Source organism: Myotis lucifugus, unplaced genomic scaffold (assembly GCF_000147115.1).
Source record: "Myotis lucifugus unplaced genomic scaffold, Myoluc2.0 scaffold_364, whole genome shotgun sequence".
Classification (NCBI taxonomy): Eukaryota; Metazoa; Chordata; class Mammalia; order Chiroptera; family Vespertilionidae; genus Myotis; species Myotis lucifugus.
Genome location: NW_005871412.1, coordinates 824,421 through 834,567, shown reverse-complemented (window position 1 = coordinate 834,567; position 10,147 = coordinate 824,421). Strand labels below are relative to the sequence as shown.

Genomic DNA, 10,147 nt, shown 5'->3' with positions numbered 1-10,147 from the left:
GATCGGGGGCACGGCCAGCTGCGGGGAGTGGCTGCAGGAGGTTGGCTGGCTGGCCCTGTCCCTGATCAGGCCAGTTGGCAGGCTGCAGTGTGTATCATATCAACTGGTTGTTCCGGTCATTCCGCTTGTTCCGGTCACTTGGCTTTTATATATACAGTGGGGCCTTGACTTACAAGTTTAATTCGTTCTGAGACCGAGCTCGTTAAGGAACTCATTAGCTGGCCCTGTTCCCGATCAGGCCAGTTGGCAGCCACAGTGCATATCATAGCAACTGGTTGTTCCGGTCATTCCGCTTGTTCCGGTCACTTGGCTTTTATATATATTTAGATGTCTGCTTAGAAGTGTAAAGTCATCTCACACCAACTTTGCCTGAGATGATAGCTATTGATTCTTGCTAAACACGTACCCCTTCCTACCTTGCTCCTCTCTTGTCTTCTCCAACTCAACTGGCATTATCATTTAACCAGTTGCCTAGGACAAAAAAAAACGAGGGATTAATCTTGAAGTTTATCTTTCTCATCCATTTCACATTCAATCCATTAGCAAGTCCTATACTTTCCAGATATATCCCACATATATTCCAAAACAAATCCCAGCAGCTCTTCCTACATTGGACTGGCTTCATCTTTTTAAAATATCTCTTTGTGTCCACTGTTAGCCTGGTGGTGGTCAGTATATAGCCTCTTATTCAGAGTAATCCATCAAAAATATAAAACTAACCCTGTTGCCCCTATCTTCCAAAGGCTTTCTGCTCTACTGAGAAGTAATTTCAAGTCTTTGCCATGGCCTTCAAGGCCCACCATGGTCTTGTCATTGACTATTGCTCCTTATTTATTTTCTACCACTTCTCTTCTGCTTGCACCTCATTCACTTTGCTCTAACTATACTGGCCCCTTATCTTGCTCATCAACTCTCCTCCTCAGGGCCTCTGTTCCTGCTGCTTGCAATGTACTTCCTCCAGATATGTGTATTGCTTACTCCCGCCCATCATTCAGAATTCCTTTCTCTTCCGCCAGGTACCTGCAGGCTTTCTTCCTCATCTCATTCAGAACTCTATTTGACTAAAAATACCAACCTTGTCACTCTCCATTGTTGCTTAATATTTTATAGTACTTCTTATTACCTGAAGTAATATTGGTTATTTCACTTGTTTGCTCTTTGGCCCCTTGGAAAGTATGGAAGCTTCATTTGAACATGGCATTGTGTGTTTCTCCAACAATGATATCTGGCATCTATTTGAGTGAATGGATAAATGATATGATTAAGTTCATCTGTCTTCCTTGATATCCTTACCCATTCTCTACGTTTCATCTTGTGATTATTTAAACTGTCTCTCTATGTCCCAATCTCTGTTGCTATGAGTATGCAACAATGTTCTGGTCCTTTTATAATAGAGACACAACTAATTTAAGAGGCAATCAAAAGAGCATAACGATAAATAGAGAAACTCAGAACTTTACGTTTATTTTGCTAAACTGTGACCTTCAAGATTATTGTCTCACTGTGGACTAATTAATATAAGCTTTGAGACTCAATATTTAGCATTGACATTCTTCCTCTAGGCAAAACCTTCCCCCTTCTTCTTAGACATACTTGACTTTCAAAGTGTAGAGTGTAAAGGGAAAAGACTTTCAAAGAAATGATCAATGCCTCTCTTTAACACATTGATAATATTATTTCATTAAAATGTTTTATATTTCTCTTTTTTTCTGCTGGTTCTATGGAGCCTGATAAGCCTGTTTATGTTGGTCTTGCTAATTTCATGATATCCATCAATGAAAGCAAACAGTTCTAGACAGATGCATGTACATGAGTCGAGTCAATGGGCTTTAAAATGGCACCTCATATATATGTATATATGTCATATATGTATCTTATTTTAAGGTCATGTGTTTAATAAGCATTTATTGAGTGCCGACAATGTACCTGATATTATATTATGGTCTGGGGATATTAAAAGGAAAAGAAATGGATTTTAGATTTAAGGAAAACCCAGTCTAGTAAAGGAAATAGGCAGATAAAAAATAAGTATAAGGCAGATTGACAGCACTGTAAATGTATGTATAAGAATACATACAGCCAAAACTGGTTTGGCTCAGTGGATAGAGTGTCGGCCTGTGGACTGAAAGGTCCCAGGTTCGATTCCGGTCAAGGGCATGTACCTGGGTTGCAGTAGGAGATGTGCAGGAGGCAGCTGATCGATGTTTTTCTCTCATCGATGTTTCTAACTCTCTATCTCTCTCCCTTCCTCTCTGTAAAAAATCAATAAAATATATTTAAAAAAAAAGAATACATACAGAAGCCCAGGAGAACGGGTCTCGGAAACCCTTTTTACGAAGATGGCGCCGAAAGCTAAGAAGGAAGCCCCTGCCCCTCCCAAAGCCGAAGCTAAAGCAAAGGCTTTGAAGGCAAAGAAAGCAGTGTTGAAAGGCATCACAACCACAAAAAAAAAAGATCCGCATGTCACCCACTTTCCAACTGCCAAAGACACTAAGGCTCCGGAGGCAGCCTAAATATCCTCAGAAGAGCGCACCCAGGAGAAACAAGCTTGACCACTATGCCATCATCAAATTCCCCCTGACTACCGAGTCAGCCATGAAGAAGATAGAAGACAATAATACACTAGTGTTCATTGTGGATGTCAAGGCCAACAAGCACCAGATCAAACAGGCTGTGAAGAAGCTCTATGACATTGATGTGGCCAAGGTCAACACCTTGATCAGGCCTGATGGCAAGAAGAAGGCATATGTTCGACTGGCTCCTGACTATGATGCTTTGGATGTTTCCAACAAAATTGGAATCATCTAAACTGAGTCCAGCTGCCTAATTCTAAATATAAAAATTTTACACTGTAAAAAAAAAAAGAATACATACAGAGTATGGAACAGGGAATTGCCAATTTTATTGGACATTCACAGATCAGATCAGGGCAGACTCCTTGAGGAAATTTACCACTGATGTGGGGGTTGAAGAACAGCTTGACAGGTAGACAGACCACAAGTCATTGAGGCAAACATGGCCAGTTTCAGGGACTCTAAGTAAATTTATATAGTTAGGGCACAGGAATTTTGAGGAATTGACAAGAAATGAGGCTGTCAAAGTAAACAGGGTTCAGATCACCAATGGCCTTGGATAGCTTGTAAAAGAGTTTGAACTTTATCCTAAAGACAAAGGCTATTACAGGATTTTAAACACAGGAGGGGTAGCATCTGACTTGTATTCCAGGGAACTTGCTCTGGATGTCATGTGGAGAATTGAATATATGGGCATGAGCCTGCTGGAAACCCAGGCAAAAGATGATAGGAGAGTGTAGAGTAAAGAGGCATGCATACGTAAAGTGATAGCACAGGATGGATATTGGGGCTGTGGGAAATGAGAGAGAAAATACGGAATGACTCTAGAGCTTTGGGTTTGTTTGATTGGGTAGTTGGTGGTGCTACAAAGGAAAGGGAGCATAGCAAGAAGAGCTTCCTATGCGATCACTGCAAGTAGCATTTATTGAGCACATGCTATGGGCCACACACTTTCATTATGCAATGGTCCTATGAGATAAGAATCATTACTGTCTTAAAGTCTACATACTGGAAACTACACCTGAGTTTTAAGGAGTTAGATGCCTTGGCCAAAGTCATACAATTGGAAGTGTCAGAGCCAAGAATTAAACCCATTCTGACTCCATAGTCTGCTTTAAAATATTTTAAATATATATATATTTAATATAATTTAATTTTAAAGCTAATAAGCATACATTAAATGAGACAATATCTAAAAATAGGGACAGGAGAAATGGAATCCAAGTAGGCTCTTGATACACAAAAAGCCAAGTCTTGGCTTGATTGTTCTGGGTGAACTTTCAGTGGGGACAGAAGAACATCTATAGGTTACACAGTTGGGGTTGAATATATGAGTCTGGATCTCAGGCTAGCAATCAGAGTGAGAGGAACACATTTGGAAATTATCAGTGGATGGGTGGTAGGAAAACCATATAAATGGGAAAAATATATTATTTTAAAAAAAGAACCATGCCAACAAAACCTTTCTTACTCTTGCAACTGTATGGACCCTGACTCCTTACCAAGAAAATAAAGAAGTGAAAGGATCAGTTTGTGTAAGCAGATTGGTATAGATTCTGATACTTATTATCATGATAAACTTTTCTCAAAGATTCTAGAGATTTCTAATGTTTTCCTATGTTAGTCTGTTGCTAATTTGTCAGTGTCTCCTGCTTCACCAATATGGGACCCAAGTCATTTTCGCAGACTAATTGAACTCTAAAAATGATACTCTGAGGAAGCTGGCTAAGGAAGCATGAATTTGTCAAAAGGAAGGATTTAAAGACAATTGTTTTTAAAGAATAGCTTGCACCCTTGCTTTATCACTTTCCTTTTAATCCAAATGATGGCTGTGTTTTTGGGAAAATAGCAGTATTCATCATTGTTAAGTTGGGAAAAGGAATACCCATACCAGGTTATTTTTCTGGATCTCAAAAGCTGCACAGGAAGTAAAAAACACTACGAGGTACGAACAGTGTGAAACACTTTGTGTGCCTTGTACCTTGTCCAAAAATAATTGACTCATTAATCTCAACTCTATCAATCTGGTCCCATTATCAGGGTCAAAGATAGGTTAATTTTAATAAGTGGATGAGTATCAGTTCCCAGATAGGCATGCATTTAACAGATATTATCCTAGAAAGGAGGCAATAATTAGAAAAATTATTCTGAGGTGATTTCAGTGAAAAATACCATAAATGAAACCCTCACTTTCTACTTCAGTATTACTAGGAGACCAAAACTGAGCTATGTTCCTAAAATTGACATTTGGAATAAATGTTTCTGGAAATAATAAAATATTCTCACAAAGGGAACAATAATTTCACCCGAATCACAGAACAGCAGTGGTGAAGAAATATGGGTATTTGACATCAGATTGCTTTAGTTTTGAATCCTGACCCCGCCCTTCACTATTTGACTTTGGGGAAGGGATTTAATCTTTATAGGTCTCTGTTTCTTTCTCCATGAAAGAAAGGGGTGATAGTATATTTCACAGACTTGTTTTAGGAATTGAACAAGAAAATATACGTGAAAGCATCATGCACAATCCTTCATGCGCTGTAAATTGTTCCATAAACATCCTTTTTATGTTTCTGAATAATGAACTCTAATCAGGTACTCACTGGCATGGTCTCCCTTTCAAAAAAACTGTTATTGTAATTTTGAAGTTGAGCAAAATAACTGTTCACTCATACCAAGTGGTTTCTTTTGTTTTGCTTTTTTCCTTTGCTTCTCACTAAGATATTGCTTTCTTTTCTTTCATTTAACTTAACAGATTTAAAAGCACTGTTTATACTTCCATTGTCAAGAGTAATCATGCTTTTGAAGTAAGGTAATGTCCCATTGTTACACTTATTGGTGCCTATTGGGGGAAAAGTTAGAATTTTATCAAGTCTATTTAAACATCACATTTCTTACTACATATCCCAAGAGGAATTCTTGCTTCATCTAAAATTCTCTCTGATGATACTTATATTAACACGCTTATCCTTTATAATGGAATCATATTCATGAGTGTCCTATTGCCCTTTTCTCCTGCATCATAACTATCCCACATGCACAGGAAAACCAAAAATTAAAAAATGGAGAAAAAATACTAAATAAAACATTTGTAACATTCAAGAGAAAATTAATGAGAATTGGCTATATGCCATGCACTTCCTTACAGGTGGAATTTGATAAATAAGACAGAATTATTGACATGCTCCAATGGAAGAGACAGATACATGAAAAACCAGTGGCAACCCAGTGCCATATGGAGGCATTCATCTATTATTGTAGATCTCTAAAGATGACTCATGTGCAGGAATTTATCACCTGGTGTGCAGATAACGGTACATATGTTAGTAAGGTGGTTTCTCTGTACTGGGTGGATGCGAAGGAGCCCAAAATAGGGCACTCTGGCAGTTCTGAGGGGGCTGCTTATCTGTGCTATTGCACATGGTTGGGTTCTTGGGTAATCCTTGTGTCCTTGAGCTCGGGATTTTCTCCAGTTTGCATGATTCCATGATTCAGCAGCCATGCACTGTTCCCAGATGTGGGGGCAATGTTTAAAGTGGTAATTGAGGACCATCTGTTGTGGATTGAAAACTGTACTCTGAGAGGCCAGGGTCCTGACTGGGACAGGGAGCACAATGCTTTCAACCCCATTGGCCAGAGCTCTATGAATCCGATCTTTTTATGTATGTATGTATGTATGCATTATTTTCTAAGATATATTTTTATTGATTTCAGAGGAGAAGGGAGAGGGATAGAGAGATAGAAACATCAATGATGAGAGAGAATCATTGATCAGCTTCCTCTTGCATGCCCCACATTGGGGATCAAGCCCATAACCGAAGCATGTGCCCTGACTGGGAATTGAACCGGACTTCCTGGTTCATAGTTGATGCTCAACCACTGAGCCATACTGGCCAGGCAGGGCACTCTGATCTTTTTTAAATGTCGGGTATCTGCATAGATTTTTGTTTCTGACAAAGTTGTATTAGAGTTCAGTCAGGCAAACAAAAATCATTCTTGATATTTCAAACAGAGAATTTAACACAGGGAGGTGGTAACACAGGTGATAAAGAGCTGAGTAGCTGACAAATGGACAATGTGATAACTACGAGGTGACAGTTGGAAGCTTTGACCATTCCGTAGTCTGGAGAAACAAGGTTTGGGGAGGGTTACTGCCAGAGCCCGGATCCGGGCCCACTTGGCGGGAGGTGGAATTATGGCTGGCCTGCATATTAGATGCTGGATCTACAGAGGGCAGGAGTTCCAGCAGGAGCTGGAAGCAGGGAGGTGAGGCCACTCAAACAGAGTGACAGGGAAAGAATACCCTGGCTTCTCTTTGCTCCTGCTCTCTAATTGCCTCCTATTGGCCAAACTTAGGGAATTTGGAACTGGTGAAAGATTGTTTGCAGGAGAAGGTCCAAGATTAAATCTGAGCCCAAATAGGTAATGACTACTTAGGCAGACATGGAGATGAGCCTTCCTTCAGGGAACAACTAGCTGTAGGAAGTGTGGCCAGCAGACCGCCTTCAAATGTCAGCTCCTTCCATTTGTCTCAGCTACCAAGAGGCTGAGGTCATGCCCAGTCTGGGGCAGCCCACATCTGGTGACTGAGCTAGGAGAACATACAAAGGACTGGTCATCTAGGCTCCAGGTAGCACAGCTCTAACAGCAGTGTTCCCTCCAAAGCTCCCAGATGTGTGGGCCAGACTTTGTCAAGCCTGAATACCAGTTTGATTTCTCCCTCTGCCCAGTTCCACTTCCTCCCTTTTTCTTTCACAGGTAAATGTCTTCTATCCCAAATGCCATTTCAGCACTTGCTTCTAGATAACTTGAACTTGGACACAGACATACTTGTCAACTCCAACATCAGACATGATCCAGGGCAGAGGGAAAAAAGGAAAGGTTATGGATCTGGGAGGGGAAACAGGATGCTGACTCTATTCATAGATTCAAGAAGCAGCAGGAAAGGGGAAGTCCTTGAGCATTGGAGCAGTTGGGCAAGTCACTCAGGAGGAGGTGGAAGGATTGGGGGATTTGAATAGGTGGGTGGCTGTGAAGGGAGGATTCTGGAAGAGGTGAAGAGCTCAATCAACAGTATAACAGTGGGAATTATTATGTTTAGTGAAAGAAGTAGTTCAAGAATTTAAGATTTGGCATTGGTACCAAATTCTGCTCCAGGGAAGGACTAGAAGCCACGAATAGAGAAAGAGGAATTTCTTTTAAAGTTTGCAGCACCTGGGGAAACATATTTCTTAGTGTGGCAGAAAGAGGCATACAGATTTTAAATAAGCTTTCTAACAAGATTTTGTATACACGTTCATTTCCCCCCATACAAAGCTTTAATCACAAAAGCATAATTGAGCCAGGTAGAAAAAAATCATTGTTTCACTACAAATTCTTTTTTATTTACTGAGGTTTCACATTAGAAGGAAATAAAATCAGAAAGGCACTCTGATAAGCAATTCCATAATGGAATGGTGCGCTAACCTACTATGAACTTTAGTGTAGGAAAGGCGTTGTGCTTGTACACAAAGGCAAGAAGTGTTTTTTGGTTCTTTTAGAATAGATTTAGGTTGTCTGTGAGCATGAATTTACCATGCTTCTCAAGAAAATGACTATATTGAAAACTCAAATTTTTATATAAGCCATATTATAGCTTATGTTGAGTAAGAGAGGGGTATCATCAAAGGTTATTACTGAACATTTGGGAGCTTAAGTTGAATGTTCCTACTGATTTCTTGGGATATTGTATAATCTTAGGATATGTGTGCATACAAAAGGAGTACTTGAACCATCCTCAATACTGGCCATGGTGTGGCTGGCTTAATGAGGGAACTTTAGTGAGTGTAGGAGGTAGTCAGATGTCTTCTTGTCACTGTCCTGCATCATGGCCCAGGGAATACTGGCTGGATTCCTGAGAACTACTAGGAAATTTCAATTTTTATTAATGATGATGCTTATCACCAGGGAAAAATTCACAAGTGGAAAACTTTCCTAATAAAATGAGGCCTTCGTTGCCATAGATAGACCCATCCACAGTGATGCTGGCTTCAGAGAAAGAGCTTCCCATGCCATTGCCTCTTCTCATAGGGATCTAAACATGGTGGCCAAGGAGACTCCAGGTACTGAGACAAATGTCCGAAAGGTGCTCTTAGGATTCTCTTTTATGCTTATTGTCATGTGGGAAAGGAGCCATAACTAGGTAGTGCGATCATTTTGTTCATTAAAGAAATGAAAACACTTTCTGCAGCAGTAATTCGATAATATAATACACCTATCCTGCAAGAAGCAGGAGCAACACCCCAGTGCCTGCCTGATTTTCTTTAGTTATTAAGCTGATGCTAAGTCATCAACATGAGAATCGTTTATAGATGCCCTTGTTTTATTAAAAAGCACTTCGTGATTCCATTTTAACCTTACTTAGTAATTCAGACAGAGTGCAAGCAACAAAGGCATCATCATAATTATACATTGAAAATTGCCCGACTAGGATATCACTGTTTTACTCCTATGATGTAGAGTTCAACGAGAGTATGTCCAGTGCTTGTTATGTGGGGAAGGAAATCACACGCTGAAGCACTGTATGAGTTTCATGATACACAGATTCCATGGCAACTTTAGGACAGTGTTAAAGTTTCCTGGCAACTCTCTTTCCTAGGACTCTATTGATATGCAGTAAATACCAATAGTAATACCAACAAATGATGGGGAAAAGTTAAAATTTCAATTTGTATACATCCTACTGGATCTATATGTAACCTTATGGGCTATTCAGAGTGTAGGTAAAGCTTAGCTCTGGCCATAGGAGACACATCTGAAAGGGCATCTGTCTGATATAATCTTCTTATGGTCTCTCCCACCCCCCATGAGGAAGACTTTTACTGCTGAATTAAATATAGGAATAAAGATGGATTGTGAACACATGCTATTTGGGATGGAAATAAATAGAATCTCTTTGATTTGGAACAAGCCCTCTGGTAAGGAAACCTGCCCCCTATTGGGAAAGCACTGCAGCTGCTCAAGTCGCCTCTGTGCTGATGAAAGTCATGGAGAAGTAGGAAAATGCACAGAATGAGTAAGTCAGGTTCGGCCCGTGGAACCTGAAAGTGGACCTTCCAAGATGGAAATGAATATGCTCTGAGGGTTGCTTAATTTTAGCACCCTCTAGAACTCTCTGGAAGGCAATCTTTGGAGTCATCAGAAGCCTCTTTTTGTTGTGTAGGGATTGTAGGTTGAAAGAGAATGTTTATTGGGGAGGGAAAGGAGATGCTTTCTATCACCTGGATCAAAGGGGATGGATATTCCTGGGAGTGGCACCATGCCTTTCAGAGGAAGACTTTAGTGGCCAGTTTAGAAACAGATGAATATATGTCTGGGTTCAGAGTTGAAATGGTAAACTATTTGATGAGGGAATTGATATGGAAAAATTAATCACAGTTCTTTAAGAAGTTTCCCTGTAGTAAGTCTGAATAAGGGATACATGTATATGATTGTCAACTGATTCTCAATAGAGGCACAGAATCCTTGAACCTGATAGAATCTTACTGTCAGGGCCCATAGAAGTCTGTCTACTTACTAGTAAGTTTCACCCTTCA

General features: G+C 40.0%; 1 pseudogene; it reads left to right on the top strand.

The window, feature by feature from the left end:
- The first annotated feature begins 2,308 nt into the window (after window positions 1–2,308).
- On the top strand, window positions 2,309–2,864 carry LOC102439365 (annotated as a pseudogene).
- The last annotated feature ends 7,283 nt before the right edge of the window (window positions 2,865–10,147 follow it).